Here is an 18,622-nt window from a genome sequence, read left to right as displayed (position 1 = left end):
AGTTTTGAGGGAGTGTGCAATTGGCATGCTGACTGAAGGAATGTTTACCAGAGCTGTTGCCAGAGAATTGAATGTTAATTTCTCTACCATAAGCAACATCTTTTTAGAGAATTTGGCAGTACTTCCAATTGGCCTCCCAACCGCAGACCACGTGTAACCACGACAGCCCAGGACCTCCACATCTGGCTTCTTCACCTGGGGGATCGTCTGAGACCAGCCACCCAGACAGCTGAGGAAACTGTGGGCTTTCACAATCAAAGAATTTCTGCACAAATCTTCGATGTGTACTGGCACACTGGAAAAGTGTGTTCTTCACGGCTTAATCCCAGTTTCAACTGTACTGGGCAGATGTCAATGCTGTGAACAGAGTGCTCCATGGTGGCTGTGGGGTTGTGGTACGGGCAAGCATAAACTACAAACAATGAACAAATTTGCATTTTATCAATGGCAATTTCAATGCACAGAGATTCCATGACGAGATCCTGAGGCCCATTGTCATGCCATTCATCCGCTGCCATCACCTCATGTTTCAGGATGATAATACACTGCTCCATGTCGTAAGGATCTGTACACAATTCCTGGAAGCTGAAAATGTCCCTGTTCTTCCATGGCCTGCATACTCACCAGACATGTAACCCATTGAGCATGTTTGGGATGCTCTGGATCGACGTGTTCCAAACTTCTTCCATTTAAGAATGATGGAGGTCACTGTGTTCTTGGGGACTTTCAATGCTGCAGAAATGTTTTGGTACCCTTCCTCAGATATGTGCCTCGACACAATCCTGTCTCGAAGCTCTACGGACAATTCCTTCAACCTCATAGCTTGGTTTTTGCTCTGACTTGCACTGTCAACTTATATAGACAGGTGTGTGCCTTTCCAAATCATTTCTAATGTGGACTCCAATTAAGTTGTAGAAATATCTCAAGCATTTTCAATGGAAACAGGGTGCACCTGAGCTCATTTTCGAATCTCATGGCAAAGGGTCTAAATACTTATGTAAATAACATATTTCTGTTTTTATTTTTAACATATTGGCAACATTTTCTAAAAACCTGTTTTTGGTTTGTCATTATGGGATATTGTGTGTAGATTGATCAGGATTTTTAGGTATTTAATAAATGTTAGAATAAGGCTGTAACATAACAAAATGTGGAAAAAGTAAATGGGTCTGAATACTTTCCGAAGGCACTGTAGCAGTAAAGGCTGTATAGATTGCATATGCCATATGAGTTTTACACAGCACAGTGAACTCAGACGGGCAACATACAATAGGCAATAGTAGTAACTAACTATGAAGAACAATACTCACAGACTCTCAGGCTCCGGTCATTGGGGATGGGGAGTGGAGTTTGCAGCTCAGGGTTGTGAGATGCTGATAACAGTCATCAACAGGGAATTTGTAACGTGACTGATTTCCTTATATGAGCTGTAACGCAGTAAAATCTTTGAAATTGTTGCATGTTGCGTTTATATTTTTGTTCAGTGCATATAATTACTCCTGTCTCTACAGAAATGAATGAAATAATTGTAAATAGTATACCAGAGAGAATAATTTAGCCACAGAGGCTCAACAGCTTATTTTAAAAAATTGCTGTAGATTGTGTTTTGTCACATTATTAGAGCATAGGCCTAGAGTCGGGAATCCCATAATTGTGCAGCCACTGCAGCAAATATCAAACAGCTGGTTGTTGAGTTGTGGCTGTCAATGAACAGCAGGCAGCTGCTAAAAGGTCTTTCGCAATATCTCAAAATGCAATTGTGGGAAAAAACAGTTTGGATAAGTGAGTGCCACCAGAAAGTTGGTGGACTTTAATTCCCTCCTCATATTGTAGGCCTAAGATCTGTGTATCACTCTTTTCATTGGCCTATTAAGACATGCGTCATTCGTTTTATTGATCTCAGTATGTCAATGTCAGAGTAGCTTGTCATTTTGGTCATTTGTGTGGTATAAAAAAATATTATTGTTGTAATGTCTCCAGTCATGTAAAATGACGTAGAATTGCAGGAAATTATTTTAGAAAATGAATTTATTTTGACGGACTGGCAAACCCCTCAGCCACTGGTCTTCAGGACTGGTGAGCGTTATGAATCTCTGATGAGTGCCCTGCTGCTAGACGACTGCCAGTTTCTGCAGCTCTTCACCTACTTCATCTTACAGCCATCCCCTGCATTGTGGGATCAATCATTAGGGTGTTTTTGTTTGATCCACGCAAATGTGACCAAAGACATGACTGAAACAGGAACGAACTTCGCAGCGATTCATACAGTGGATATATACAAATGAATGTGATATTTGAGGCTCTCTCAGTGATTGTACAATCTACACACCAGTGGCAGTTTAAGATGAGGGAGGACGATTTTTTGTTTTTCTTCATGAGCATGGCCTTATTTCTATTACAGCATATTGGATGACTGTCATTCATATTAAATTCACCCAATTCAATGTAACATCGATTGGTTTAGGCTACTACATGATACTCTAATTTTCCCTAAACCCCATCATGAGGTTGCTACACCCTATCCTATGAATGAAAGTTTACAACGTAGCTGTACACAGGTCGAGATAAAATTTTGAGGTGACAGACAGTGACACGTTCAATACTGTCTGCATCTAGCTGATCTAGGGTGTAATCATTAGACCAACAGTTGCAAATGAGAGGTTCTATTGGACAAATTAAGGTATATTTATCCTTGTTTTGTTACATTTGCTTCCGTTTAAGAAAGGTTTTTCAACAGAATCGGCAGAATGAAACACCCCTGATCACACGTAAACACAGTTGACCTTCATAGCAGTCATGTTGTATTCCTTCTCTCATCTATGCTCTCTCCTCCTCTCACCTTTTCTCTTTGTTTGTGGACTTCAATAAGCTATGTACAGTTTAAGTCAGAAGTTTACATACACTTAGATTGGAGTCATTAAAACTCATTCTTTAACCACTACACAAATTTCTTGTTGACAAACTATAGTTTTGGCAAGTTGGTTAGGACATCTACTTTGTCCATGACACAAATCATTTTTCTAACAATTGTTTACAGACAGATTATTTCACTGTATTTATTTTACCTTTATTTAACAAGGCAAGTCAGTTAAGAACAAATTCTTATTTTTAATGACGGCCTAGGAACAGTGGGTTAACTGCCTTGTTCAGGGGCAGAACGACAGAGTTGTACCTTGTCAGCTTGGGGATTCGATCTTGCAACCTTTCGGTTACTAGTCCAAAGTTCTAACCACTAGGCTACGCTGCCGCTTTTCCAGTGGGTCAGAAGTTTACATACACTAAGTTGACTGTGCCTTTAAACAGCTTGGAAAATTCCAGAAAATTATGTCATGGCTTTAGATGCTTCTGATAGGCTAATTGACATCATTTGAGTCAATTGGAGGTGTACCTGTGAATGTATTTCAAGGCCTACCTTCAAACTCAGTGCCTCTTTGCTTGACATCATGGGAAAATCAAAAGAAATCAGCCAAGACCTCAGAAAAAAATGGTAGACCTCCACAAGTCTGGTTCATCCTTGGGAGCAATTTCCAAATGCCTGAAGGCGTTCATCCTTCACGTTCATCTGTACAAACAACAGTACGCAAGTATAAACACCATGGGACCACGCAGCCGTCATACTGCTCAGGAAGGAGACGCGTTCTGTCTCCTAGAGATGAGCATACTTTGGTGTGAAAAATGCAAATCAATCCCAGAACAACAGCAAAAGACCTTGTGAAGATGCTGGAGGAAACAGGTACAAAAATATCTATATCCACAGTGAAACGAGTCCTATATCGACATAACCTGAAATGCCACTCAGCAAGGAAGAAGCCACTGCTCCAAAACCGTCATTAAAAAAAACAGACTACGGTTTGCAACTGCACATGGGGACAAAGATTGTACTTTTTGGAGAAATGTCCTCTGGTCTGATGTAACAAAAACAGAACTGTTTGGCCAAAATAACCATTGTTATCTTTGGAGGATAAAGGGGGAGGCATGCAAGCCGAAGAACACCATCCCAACCGTGAAGCACGGGGGTGGCAGCATTATGTTGTGGGGGAGCTTTGCTGCAGGAGGGACTGGTGCACTTCACAAAATAGATGGCATCATGAGGGAGGAAAATTATGTGGATATATTGAAGCAACATCTCAAGACATCAGTCAGGAAGTTAAAGCTTGGTCGAAAATGGGTCTTCCAAAGCATACTTCCAAAGTTGTGGCAAAATGGCTTAAGGACAACAAAGTCAAGGTATTGGACTGGCCATCACAAAGCCCTGACCTCAATCCTATAGAAAATTTGTGGGCAGAACTGAAAAAGCGTGTGCAGGGAAGGAGGCCTACAAACCTAACTCAGTTACACCAGCTCTGTCAGGAGGAATGGGCCAAAATTCACCCAATTTATTGTGGGAAGCTTGTGGAAGGCTACTCGAAATGTTTGACCCAAGTTAAACAATTTAAAGGCAATGCTACAAAATATTAATTGAGTGTATGTAAACTTCTGACCCACTGGGAATGTGATGAAAGAAATAAAAGCTGAAATAAATCATTCTCTCTACTAGTATTCTGACATTTCAGTTTATTCCATGTGTAACTCTGTGTTGTTGTTTGTGTCACACTGCTTTGCTTTATCTTGGCCAGGTCGCAGTTGTAAATGAGAACTTGTTCTCAACTAGTTTACCTGGTTAAATAAAGATGAAATAAAAAACACCAGGGCTTAGCGAAAATGTACTTTCTGTATCCTACTTTGTCATCAGGCCTACGTTGGCCTATGTACTGCTCGATTTTTCATATAATTTATCATAATGGATATTTTAGACCACAGTCTTGTAACTAAAAGTACATTATTATGCACAGACAAGTGTCAACTTTCACCAACAGGCGAGGCTGCACTACAATAAATGGTGATGGAGTTGGGGACTCAAAGCACCAACTTGTTTCAGAGTGGTTGTGAGACGTTCATCTCTGTTGTACTGTGTAGGCGGTGTAGGTCAAGTGTTTCACCAGCACGCGGCTGTCACGACTTCTGCCGAAGTCGGCTCCTCTCCTTGTTCGGGCGTCGTTCGGCGGTTGACGTCACCGGCTTTCTAGCCATCGCCGCTCCATTTTTCATGTATCCATTTGTTTTGTCTTGTTCCCTGCACACCTGGTTTTCATTCCCCAATCAATCTACATGTATTTATTCCTCTGTTCCCCATCATGTCTTTGTGAAAGATTGGTTGTGTTACGTGTTATTTGTTGACGCGCCAGACTGGTTTGTTTTTCCCGTGGTATTTCATGAAGATGTTTATTGTTAAACATAATTCTTGTGACTGTTTTGCACGTTTTGCAATTTTGCCTCAATAAAGTGTGCGCCTGTTCACAAATCTCTGCTCTCCTGCACCTGATTTCGCTACCAGTACGCACACACATTGACAGTGTCACGTCCTGACCAGCAGAGGGATCAATTGTATTAGTTTTGGTCAGGACGTGGCAGGGTTTTTGTGTGTTAAGTGTTGTGTTGGTGATTGGACTCCCAATTGAAGGCAGGTGTGTTGAGTTGCCTTTGATTGGGAGTCCTATATAGTAGTGTGTGTTTTTCTTTGGGGTTGTGGGTAGTTGTTTTTGCACTGCGTTTTGTGAGCCTGCAAAACTGTTCCTGTTGTCGTGAGTACTGTTTATTGTTTTTCCTGTGGATGCTTTGCGTGTTTTCATTAAAAGAATATGTGTATCCACATACACGCTGCGCCTTGGTCTTCTCTCCACTACGACACGTGTGACAGAACTACCCACCACAAAAGGACCAAGCAGCGGAAGAGGAGGGAGCCACAGGAGAACAGCGTGGATGGATGGACTTGGCAGAAGGAGCGAAGATTCTGGGAGGACAAGTTAAGGGAGCTAAGGGAACCCGAGAGGCAGCCCCAATAAATAAAAAAATTGGGGGGCAGAAGGGCTGTTTGGCGGGGTGAGATTGGAGCCCCAGGCCAGCTCCCCGTACCCTTGTAGGGCAGAGACAGACTGGACAGGTCCCGTGCTTTGGGGTTGGGGCTGTGGTGAGGCCTGGGATTTTCAGGCGGGTAGGCACAGTACCAGCGCCCCGCATGTGCCAGGGCGAAGTAAGCATCGAGCCTGAAGGGGTGATGCCAACCCTGCGCTCAAGACCACCAGTGCCCCTCTACGGTCCGGTGTTTCCCGCTATACGCACTAGCATGGAGGTGCGTGTCTCCAGGCTGGCACGTCCGGTACCAGCCCAACGCATCAGGCGTCTAGTGCGTCAGCCAAGCCTCGCCAGTCAAGAGTCGCCAGAGCTGCCCGCCAGTCAAGAGTCGCCAGAGCTGCCCGCCAGTCAAGAGTCGCCAGAGCTGCCCGCCAGTCAAGAGTCGCCAGAGCTGCCCGCCAGTCAAGAGTCGCCAGAGCTGCCCGCCAGTCAGGAGTCGCCAGAGCTGCCCGCCAGTCAGGAGTCGCCAGAGCTGCCCGCCAGTCAGGAGTCGCCAGAGCTGCCCGCCTGCCCGGAGCTGCCAGAGTGACCCGACTGCCCGGAGCTGCCAGAGCGGCCCGACTGCCCGGAGCTGCCAGAGCGGCCCGACTGCCCGGAGCTGCCAGAGCGGCCCGACTGCCCGGAGCTGCCAGAGCGGCCCGACTGTCCTCCGGCCCAGCCCGAGCGGCCCGCCTGTCTTCAGGCCCAGCCCGAGCGGCCCGCCTGTCTTCAGGCCCAGCCCGAGTGGCCCGCCTGTCTTCAGGCCCAGCCAGAGTGGTCCGTCTGCCCGGGTCAGCCCGAGTGGCCCGTCTGCCCGGTGCAGCCATCGGCGCCACCGAAGTGGGCGACGCCGAAGGTGGAGCGAGGTCCACGTCCCGCACCTGAGCCACCTCCAGGATAGGTGGGTTGGGGAGGGAGAGTGTAGCACAGTGCCGTCGTTGACGGCAGCCACCCTCCCTTCCCTCCCTTATTGTTTAGAGGTTATTGTTTATTGGTTTTGTTGGGGTATTGGGGATTTTTTTGTGTTTTCTTTTTTAAGGTGCATTCCAGGGTCTGCGCCTTACCCGCTGCGCCTTGGTCTTCTCTCCACTACGACACGTGTGACAGACAGCAACTCTATTTTGCGTCATTGTGCCTAAGAATAGGCGTCACCAATAAATCACAGTTCAAACTTGTAGTGTGTGTTATTATAGTCTTTACCAAGTCTGTAGATTACCAGGAACCACTAACAGATGACCCTCATTGCAACTGGCCTGGATGTATTCACAAGTTGATCATGACATGAAGCAACATAGGCCGAGTGTGAATTATTTTTCTGGGCCTAATAATAAAGACATAATTTAAACTGTAAAAATGAATTACTTTTTAATGTGGCATGAACACAACCAGTTGATATTTTCATCTGATTGTCAAACAAATCACTTCAAAAAATAGGCTACCTGTGCATGTTCGTCCACTCCAAAATAATTCAAGCATTCAAACTGCATGTATACTGGTGCCATCTGATGAATGGAAATAGACATCTGTTACAAAAGACCAAAATGTGTGCCTAATCACAATCAGCAATTGCCATTGATTAGGCCTACATTAATTGATTAACCTTGCTGACAAATGTACCTTTTTTGTAGCCTGAAAAGTCGGGACACCTGAAATGGGGCTCATACCGTCCTGGGGGGGGGGGGGTAGTCGGGGTAGTCACCATAACACACTATCAATTTACTAGGCTACAATGTGTATTATTACAATGAACTACAAATAGGCCCGTGATGTAGTGGTAAAAAAAATATAGGTGGGTAAACTCTGATTGCCGGTCCAGGTAAAAAAAATTATATCTTTCAATAAATTTTTCTAAAAAAGGTGGGTAAACGGCGTTTACTTGCGTTTACCCTCCACTAGGCCTACCCCACTGCCGGTAGCCTACCCTCTCAGCCGAGGCAATTTTACACACATGAACACACACAGAACAGGTGGTCTACATTCAATATAATACATGAGTTGAATCAAAACATGTTCTAGTTCATGAGTCGTCCATAATTCATGAGTTAATGTTTGGAGTCTTCACAGACAATGTGATATAGAACACTACATTTTTTCCCCTTACATTAATGACATTTATGACATTCTTATTTGTCATTATTAAGCATTTAACAATTTAATGTTAACATTTAACTTAAAACATGTACGAATCATGGTTCTTGGAGATCTCGGAAATGCATTCCATAAGCAAACGTATTATTGTGTTTCGTCGTGAAAACAGTTCTAACCAAAAGAGTCACCTTATAGGACTACTGTGATTAACGTAGACTTGTTGGATGGATTGGATGCGAATTGGTTTATAGCTGTATGCTAGTTGTCTAATGATATTGTCGACCATCGTCAGCTGATCCAGTAAAGAAAACAATTATTGATAGAAAATAATAAAGCTGAATAAACGGTCTACTAATTTTGGCCACGGATGACACAGATAACACCAGTATCTACCCGCACGTAACTGAAAAACAAAGCAATGAGCGCTCTAAACAGCTGACTGACAAACGAAAACAACGATAAATCGATGGATAGATCTAATGCATTGGAATAAAGGCTATTTTTTTTTTTATCAAGGACGCATGGCAAACAAATAGCGAAAATGAGGAAGTACAAAGGAAAAGCTATGCATGAAGGAACTCAGCTGAGGCCGAAATTCAGCGCTGCCACAGAAATAAATGGTTTAAACCATGACAGAGAGGTGGGGGTATTCGTTTAATTTGGAAACGTTTATTTTCATATTTTCCACTGTAAAAGATATTTACCACTACATTTTAAAACAAATAGCAGAATGGTTAAATTAGCATTAGTTACAGACCCCCCAAACTTTGACTTTTGTTGCATTTAGGGGAGCTACGTCTCATTCGGGGGAGCTGATCCCCCCTGGCTCCCCCGTAATTCGCACCCTGAATATTTCAGCACAGGATGGGCAGAGGAACAGCAGTCCGTCCACAAGAACAACTTGGTTTTAGGCGTAAACAAAATTTGGAAGTGTGATCAGTGTCAGAATCTCTATTCTGAATATTGTCTTCTTACTTCCATCCTTGGTCCCAGATATTATATAATAAATTCAAGCCTTTGTCCCAAGCCTTTGTCAGGATTACACTATGGCTGAGTTTAGACAGGCAGCCCAATTATTTTGTTGTCTAATGGGTATTCTCTGCATTCAGGAGGTGGCCCTCCACCTAACCCCTCAGTGCCATAGCTGAATGTGTGTTCAACTACCTAGGGCATCGGAGAGGGCCAAGACACTGCGCTTTTGAAGGTCGCCGAGCAGCACTATAAGTATAATATAAGCTTACTGTTGAATTTTAACATCTGATTACAAAATATACATTTTATTTGCCATAAAAAAAACATAATTATCTTGTTGCAGCGCAACTCCAGCTCCAGAGTCTGGCACAGCGTCTCAAGAGACCTCTACCTCGCTGTTGCCGCAGGACACCCAATCCACCAGCAGCTCCAAAGAAGGTCTGGTTCCAACAAACCCCGAGGAGGACATTCCTCAGCTGCAGTGGGAGAAAGCTAAATTCAAAATAAAAAAATAAATAAAATAATCATATTCTTTTACAATAAAACATCTTAAGAAATAATATTGTGTGTTTATTTGTTCACAGTAATCTAGCCTATACTTAAATGTTAACAAGCTATGGCATATCTGTATTATGCTCTCCCATTCCAATAGCGTAATGTTTATCTGTAGCTAGATATTGGGTTCTGCGAGACCATTCTCCTGCGCTGACACAGCACCAAAACGAAGTGTGAAGATTGCTATGAGAGCCTACCTCCCTAAAGTGAAGGTTGGATAAAGTGCTGGTGCATCATCATCGCTATCGTCTCCATCTCTGTGATCGTCGTCACTGTCGTCATCGTCAGTTTCTGGGTTTCCTTCATCCGGAGGGAGAGGGATCCGCAGTAGTTTGCAGATGTCGTGCAATATTGCACAAGCCATTATTATGTGGCAGACCATCCTTGGGCTGACTCACCTCTCCATGGAGCAGATGATCTCCTCTTCCACTGGCCTATTCCCCTTTCTACCACACTCCTTGTGATTTTGTGAGTAATTTAATATCGATTAATATTTTAATTATGCTGAGATAATGTCCACTACATACTGTAGCCCAGTAAAACAAATGTTTGGCCTATTACCTCACCTGTTATAATTGAGCTTAATGCCGGGAAGAGGTCATAAAAAAGGGGTCAACAGCCAACTCCTCTGGGGGTATCCCTTGTCGCAAAGCAGGTGACATCTAGCCTGCATCAAAAACCACTTGGGTGTTAATACTGTGGTACCGCTTTCCATTAATGAATGTGTCCTCTTCATTTGTGGAGCAATGATTTTGCAGAGAGTACAATCAATGACACCAACAACTCCCGGAAAACCAGCGATTTGCATGAAAGTAACTTGTTTTTGAATAATCTGACGTTGAGTGGTGGGAAAAATCAATGAACCTTTGGATGATTTGAGGTGCCGTAAGTGCCATAGGGTTTGACAGATTGCTCTGCTGATAGTGGTCGTGATGGACCCAAATCATCGCTGTTACACTGTTGCATTTTTCTTGTTGCCAAGAAGTGTCAAGTGGCGATTACTTTGATCTCTGTATGGAGAATTAGCATCACGGACAAGGTCAGTCCCATAAAGTATACCATCCCTATCTAACCAGTACCTTTTGATTAAATTGTCATTATCAAATGTTAATAAAACATCCCTCTCCTCTGCCTAAATGTGTCTGCTTGCCATCATATCTGTATTCTGGCAACTTCTAACTGGCTAGGACACCTCTCGATCTCTCTTAAATACACCCTGAGAAATGAGTACTTTTATGTCATAGGAATGTTGATAACATGCTCTTATCCTATGCATAAAAGTAGGACCAAATTTGCTTCACGCTGAGTATTTTCGGCCAGTTAGGACCAATTTCCTACTCTGAGACGCAAAATAACTATGGGTCCAGATATTAGATCAGCACTCCTACTCTGAAATGCTTAATAACTACTGGCCCAGAGATTAGATCAGCACTCCTACTCTGAGACGCTTAATAACTATGGGCCCAGATATTAGATCAGCACTCCTACTCTGAGACGCTTAATAACTACAGGCCCAGATATTAGATCAGCACTCCTACTCTGAGACGCTTAATAACTACGGGCCCAGATATTAGATCAGCACTCCTACTCTGAGACGATTTACAATAAGTAAATTAGGACCGCACCTGGCAAATGTAGTGAGGACTCCTGGAGAGGCTGACAACATCTTTGAGGAGTTCCACTGCAGCAGCATGGGAGGGCATGGTGGTGTTCATAAAATGCACCATGCCATTGTTGCTGGATATTACTGGCCAGGAATGGCTGCAGATATTTCTCAGTGAGTATGTCTGAAGATATTCAAATCATATGTTCTCACACATTGTCTCCAGCACTTGCTTTGTTGTAGAAAGGTCATAAGGTTAAAATAGTCAAATTGAAGTCATCACAATATTCTGCAATTTCTCTCTCTCTCTGTCTCTGTTACTTACTAACTCCACAATGCCACACTCAATTACTTCCATTATGAAACTTTTAGACATCTTCAGTTAGCATAGTGTCTTCAGATACAGTACCTAATTAATGATTTGTTGGACAGTTATACCCCAAATGGTTTTGGTGATAATAAACCTTTACCCATTGCTTTCTTGCAGGTAGCTCAATGTTCAGTCTGCCAGGGGAAAATAACTGTTTTGAAACAGACATCAGATTACACCCCAATAATGTTAATTTACTCTCCCCCTACCCACACATTGTCATGCCTGTGAACAATGAATATGCAGAGAGAGGTGTTTTTTGCTTTTCTACTTTGTCAAGTAACGGAACCATGGGAATTGGTTGGGATGGACCTAACCAGGGCCAAAATAACCTCTGAGGGGTACTAGTACATGTGTAATCAGTGGCGGTTCTAGCTTGTATGGCTCCCTGGGCGAACCTCCCCCTTCAGCGCCCCCCCAACACAAAAAAAGCACCATTCTACACTAACTGTAATTTTTATTGGACATTTGGAACACAAATTAATAATCATAACATTTAAAACTATATAAATATATATACAAAAATAAGACTCATACAGTTGAAGTCAGGAGTTTACTTACACCTTAGCCAAATACCTTTAAACTCAGTTTTTCACAATTGCAGATATTTAATCCTAGTAAATATTCCCTGTTTCAGGTCAGTTAGTATAACCACTTTATTTTAAGAATGAGAAATGTCAGAATAATAGTAGAGCGAATGATTTATTTCAGATTTTATTTCTTTGATCACATTCCCAGTGGGTCAGAAGTTTACATACACTCAATTAATATTTGGTAGCATTGCCTTTAAATTGTTTAACTTGGGTCAAATGTTTCAGGTAGCCTTCCACAAGCTTCCCACAATAAGTTGGATGAATTTTGGCCCATTCCTCCTGACAGAGCTGGAGTAACTGAGTCAGGGTTGTAGGCCTCCTTGCTCGCACACACTTTTTCAGTTCTGCCCACAAATTTTCCATAGGATTGAGGTCAGGGCTTTGTGATGGCCAGTCCAATACCTTGACTTTGTTGTCCTTAAGCCATTTTTCCACAACTTTGGAAGTATGCTTGGGGTCATTGTCCATTTGGAAGACCCATTTGCAACCAAGCTTTAACGTACTGACTGATGTCTTGAGATGTTGCTTCAATATATCCACATAATTTTCCTCCCTCATGATGCCATCTATTTTGTGAAGTGCACCAGTCCCTCCTGCAGCAAAGCACCCTCACAACATGATACTGCCACCCCCGTGCTTCACGGTTGGGATGGTGTTCTTCGGCTTGCAAGCGTCCCCCTTTTTCCTCCAAACTTAACGATGGTTATTATGGCCAAACAGTTCTATTTTTGTTACATCCGACCAGAGGACATTTCTCCAAAAAGTACGATGTTTGTCCCCATGTGCAGTTAGTTGCAAACCGTAGTCTGGCTTTTTTATGACGGTTTTGGAGCAGTGGCTTCTTCCTTGCTGAGCGGCCTCTCAGGTTATGTCGATATAGGAATCGTTTTACTGTGGATATAGACACTTTTGTACCTGTTTCCTCCAGCATCTTCACAAGGTCCTATGCTGTTGTTCTGGGATTGATTTGCACTGTTCGCACCAAAGTACGTTCATCTCTAGGAGACAGAAAGCGTCTCCTTCCTGAGCAGTATGACGGCTGCGTGGTCCCAGAGTGTTTATACTTGCGTACCATTGTTTGTACAGATGAACGTGGTTCCTTCAGGCGTTTGGAAATTGCTCCCAAGGATGAACCAGACTTGTGGAGGTCTACCATTTTTTCCTGAAGTCTTGGCTGATTTCATCAGCAGGAGCAGCAGGAGCAGCAGGAGCAGGTACCCCGGTTAGAGGAGTCGAGGAGCACGTCCAGGAACACTCTGCAATGTTAAATCATCTTGGTGCCATGATGGATCGCGTTGTCCAGACCATGGACCGCTGGGAGAGACAGGAAGTCTCTCCAGTGCCTCGACCAGCGCAACCGGGGATACTTCTACCCGTCCCGTCCGGAGCCAGTCCCAGTGGGATGCGTCTCTCCCTTCCCAGGGACTATGATGGGACGGCAGCACAGTGCCAGGGGTTCCTTTTACAACTGGACCTCTACCTGGCCACCGTTCACCCAGCTCCCTCGGGAAGGGAGAGAGTGTCTGCCCTCGTCTCATGCCTCTCGGGGAGAGCTCTGGAGTGGGCAAACGCCGTGTGGAGAGAAGGAGACGCGGCGTTGGACCACTTCGAGGAGTTCACCCGTCTTCGACCATCCGCCCGAAGGTAGAGCGGCGGGGGAACGGCTCTTCCATTTGAGGCAGGGGACAAGGAGCGCCCAGGAGTTCGCCCTGGAATTCCAGACCTTGGCCGCCAGAGCAGGCTGGAACGACAGGGCCCTCATCGACCACTACCGATACAGCCTGCGCGAGGACATCCGACGTGAGCTGGCCTGCAGGGATGCCACCATCACCTGGTCACCTGCGGACTTCCAGAGGGGGCTCTGTCGGTTCCATCTTCCAGCACCCTCGCGCCGGTGCCCATGGAGCTGGGAGGGGCTGCACGTAGGGAGGCTGGAGGAGGAGCCATCACGTGCACCATCTGTGGCCGCAGAGGGCACACTGCCGGTCGGTGCCGTGTCGGTCCCTCTGGGAGTCGAGGCAGCAGGCAGGGCACTCTGGCGTCACCCCAGGTGAGTCTGCACCACACTCATCCAGAGTCCTCTGTTGACCACCTGTTTGTACCTGTTTGTTTCCCTGAGTTTTCCCCACATTCCCAGCATAAGGCGCTCGTCGATTCAGGCGCAGCTGGGAATTTTATAGACAGAGTGTTAGCCCTTAGTTTAGGGATCCCCATTATTTCTGTAGTTAGACCTTTCCCGGTACACGCTCTGGATAGTCGACCATTAGGGTCCGGGCTAATCAGGGAGGCCACCATCTCCCTGGCCATGGAGACGCAGGGGGGTCACGAGGAGAAAATCAGTCTCTTCCTCATTGACTGTCCAGCATTTCCCGTGGTACTAGGCATTCCCTGGTTGGCACATCATAATCCCACCATTTCCTGGCAATAGAGGGCTCTCGTGGGGTGGTCGCGAGAGTGCTCGGGGAGGTGTGTAGGGGTTTCCGCTGGTGCTACCACGGTGGAAAGTCCAGACCAGGTCTCCACCGTGAGCATCCCCCCAGAATATGCCGATTTGGCTCTCACCTTCTGTAAAAAGAAGGCGACTCAATTACCACCTCATCGACGGGGGGATTGTGCGATAAATCTCCTGGCAGACGCTGCGCTTCTAGGAGTCACATGTATCCCCTGTCGCAAGCGGAGACGGTGGCTATGGAGACATATGTCTCTGAATCCCTGCGTCAGGGGTACATTCGGTCCTCCACTTCACCCGCCTCCTCGAGTTTCTTTTTTGTGAAGAAGAAGGATGGAGGTCTGCGCCCGTGCATTGACTATCGAGGTCTCAATCAAATCGCGGTGAGGTACAGTTACCAGCTACCTCTTATCGCCACGGCGATTGAGTCAATGCATGGGGCGCGCTTCTTCACTAAACTGGATCTCAGGAGTGCATATAACCTGGTGCGTATCCGGGAGGGAGACGAGTGGAAGACAGTGTTTAGTACCACCTCAGGGCATTATGAGTACCTCGTCATGCCGTACGGGTTGATGAATGGTCCATCAGTTTTCCAATCCTTTGTAGATTAGATTTTCAGGGACCTGCACGGGCAGGGTGTAGTGGTGTATATCGATGACATTCTGATATACTCCACTACACGTGCCGAGCATGTGTCCTTGGTGCGCAGGGTACTTGGACGACTGTTGGAGCATGACCCGTACGTCAAGGCCGAGAAATGCCTGTTCTTTCAGCAGGCCGTCTCCTTCCTAGGGTATCGCATTTCCACATCAGGGGTGGAGATGGAGAGTGACCGCATTGCAGCCGTGTGTAATTGGCCGACTCCCACCACGGTAAAGGAGGTGCAGCGATTTTTAGGGTTTGCCAATTACTACCAGAGATTTATCCGGGGTTTTGGCCAGGTGGCTGCTCCCATTACCTCACTGCTGAAGGGGGTCCTGTACGGTTGTAGTGGTCGGCTGAGGCGGACAGGGCTTTTGGGCACCTGAGAGCTCTGTTTACCTCGGCTCCCGTGCTGGCCCATCCGGATCCCTCTTTGGCGTAAATAGTGGCGGTGGATGCGTCCGAGGCTGGGATAGGAGCCGTGCTCTCACAGCGCTCGGGTACGCCCCCGAAACTCCACCCTTGTGTTTTCTTCTCGAAGAAGCTCAGCCCAGCGGAGCGTAACTATGATGTGGGGGACCGGGAGCTGTTGGCTGTGGTTAAAGCGTTGAAGGCGTGGAGACATTGGCTTGAGGAGGCTAAACACCCTTTCCTCATCTGGACCTTGGTCCCACCTGTCAGTGGATTTTCTAACCAATCTTCCTCTTTCACAGGGAAACACTATGATCCTGGTCGTTGTGGATCGTTTCTCTAAGTCCTGTTGTCTCCTCCCTCTGCATGGTCTTCCTACAGCCCTACAGACTGTGGAAGCCCTGTTTACTCACGTCTTCCGGCACTACGGGGTGCCTGAGGATATAGTGTCTGATCGGGGCCTTCAGTATCTCGTGGAGTAGGAGGGGTACGGTCCAGAGGAGAGGTGCTGGGTCCCGGTTGCGGATGTTTTGGACCCTGAACTACTGCGTGAATTTCATCGTCGCCGGCCGGATCGCCCTGCGCCTCGCCCTCCGGGTCGTCCCCGAGGCCGGTGTCGTCGCGCCGCTGGAGCCGCGCGTCGGGGGGGGTACTGTCATGACTTCCGCCGAAGTTGGCTCCTCTCCTTGTTCAGGCAGCGTTCGGCGATCGACGTCACCGGCTTTCTAGCCATCGCCGCTCCATTTTTCATATTTCCATTTGTTTTGTCTTGTTCCATACACACCTGGTTTTAATTTCCTAATCACACTACATGTATTTAGTCCTCTGTTCCCCTCCATGCCTTTGTGTGAAGTTGTATTTATGTTATGTGGGTATTGTTACGCACTATACTTTTGTCTATGTTCCGTGTTTGGGCAAATTTATGTACTTTTGTGCTTTCGTTGGACCAGAATAAAAAGTGTGCCTGTTCACTACACTCTGCTCTCCTGCACCTGACTTCGCCTCCAGTACACTCCAGTACACACCCTTAACAGAGTGGGAGACCTTCCCAGGCAGTAGCCTGCCTAACTCACAAACTAGAATCAGGGCGCCCACTCCGACAAGGTTAATTGACCCACAGTCCCACACTGTGATGTGATATCATTGACAGAACGTGCAAATGAGCGATAGAAAACCGATCACGCAATTGTCACCATTCGAAATATTTATATTTGTATTATTATTATTTATTTATTTTGTGTGGGCAACCCATGCCGCCCCCGGCAAGATGCCGCCCTGGGCGGCTGCCCATGTCGCCTATGCCTAAATCCGACACTGTGTGTAATGATGGACTACTTTACAAAATGGACAGAGGCTTTCCCCTTAAAGACAAAATGTACAGAGGTCACAGACTGCATTATGAAATTGTTCTACAAGTTTGGCACCCCCAAAATAATTTTAACTGATCAAGGGAAAGAATTTGTGAACAAGGTGAGTTTTAGTCCAAACATTACTAATACTTTTCAGTCTAATGCTCAGCATTTTTCTTAAATTGACCTGTAAATTCCAGGTATCCTCTTTTCTCATTCACATGTTTTCCACATGCTTTAACATTGACATTTGAGTGTGTAAATGTAATTCATTATTTTCCCACTTTGAAAGATCAACAGAGAAGTCTGTGAGAGGCTGGAAATAGAAGGTAGCCTTTGTTCCCCGTGCCACCCTCAAACAAATGGTTTGGTGGAAAGGATGAATGCCACGATTCAAAGGTACGGGGAATGTAATTTAGAAGTACATAATCTTGAAACGTCTTTATATCTTTAAGGACCCTTAGCAAAGTGATGAACCTGAAAGTAGAACAATGGAACAAATTCCTGAATGCTACCATTTTTTTAAATAAGAACAAAGAAACAAATGATGACAAAGTTCTCCCTATACTTTTTTATGTTTGGCAAAGAGGCTTGATATCCTTCTGAGATGCCAGTACATTAAGAAATAAGTCTGGAATTCATACCCTTAAATAGTGGAGGTGTCATAATACCCCTAAAACCTAGCGATCAAACAGGGAAATGGTTCCAGTTGTTTTTCCACTATTCATTTTTCCCATAGGGGATTTTAGAAACCCTTAAAATAAAGGGTTGTGTTTCGTGTAAGCTTACCCTGGCGTGATGTTTTGATAAATAAATCTCTCTCGGACCAGGTGACTTATCAATATATTTGGATCCATTTACTCTCAGATTCGAAAATGCTAAATTAGCACCAAAGTAGACATCATGCAAAACTATAAATCCCTGCAAGCTCCTGCATGTCATGTCTAGATGACACTTTTGCTAACAAGTATTGTGTCAATTAAAAACTTGCACAAGACAGTTGACAGATTGTCAATAGACATGTAGAAAATATATGAATTACTACATTTAGCTAACATTAGATAGTTAATCCAGATTTCTACCTTTGCTTCGATTTGACAGTCTCGCCCAGTTCTTTATGTTAGCCACATTAGCAAATAATTATCATTTTATTTTGGGGGGAGGGGGTAAATACAGGAAAATATATTGTTTAAAAAGTCACCTTGTCCTAGAGAGATTTACACAGTTACCAAAACGCCACGCCAGGGTAAGCCTACACAACACAGCCCGTATTTGACATGTTTCTAAAATCTCCTATGGGAAAAATGAATGGTGGGAAAACGATTGGAACCATTTCCGTGTTTGACCGCTAGGTTTTATGGGTTTTATGACTCATACTGTGGTATTCTATGATCATCATGTATCCTTGATGTAGACCTACAAAGTTAACATATTCACATTAATTTTGGTATAGGCAGATGCAAGCATTGAGGATGTCCTGAAAAATGAGATCCTGGCAGAGGGTCTGAAAAGGCAGGAAGACATTTACAGAATAGTACTACAGAATGTGGAGAAGGAGCAAGAGAAGGTGAGAAAATGGAAGTTGGCACAGGGAAATCAAGTAACCTTTGTCGTTGGAGACCTAGTCCTTAGAAAGAACATCAGGATCCAACAGAGGAA

At 45.0% G+C, this 18,622-nt stretch overlaps 1 long non-coding RNA gene across 1 annotated transcript; it reads left to right on the top strand.

Moving 5' to 3' along the window:
- The first annotated feature begins 8,089 nt into the window (after positions 1-8,089).
- LOC106580252 (uncharacterized) lies at positions 8,090-9,551 on the top strand. The gene is made up of 3 exons (XR_001322847.3): positions 8,090-8,659; positions 9,129-9,243; positions 9,335-9,551. It is a non-coding gene; the product is annotated as an uncharacterized LOC106580252 (long non-coding RNA).
- Positions 9,552-18,622: the final 9,071 nt, after the last annotated feature.

The sequence above is a fragment of the Salmo salar genome, chromosome 20 (genome assembly GCF_965601325.2).
Source record: "Salmo salar chromosome 20, fSalSal1, whole genome shotgun sequence".
Lineage (NCBI taxonomy): Eukaryota > Metazoa > Chordata > Actinopteri > Salmoniformes > Salmonidae > Salmo > Salmo salar.
The sequence above is the reverse complement of the archived record's forward strand: the minus strand, read 5'-3'. Positions and strand labels throughout refer to the sequence as shown.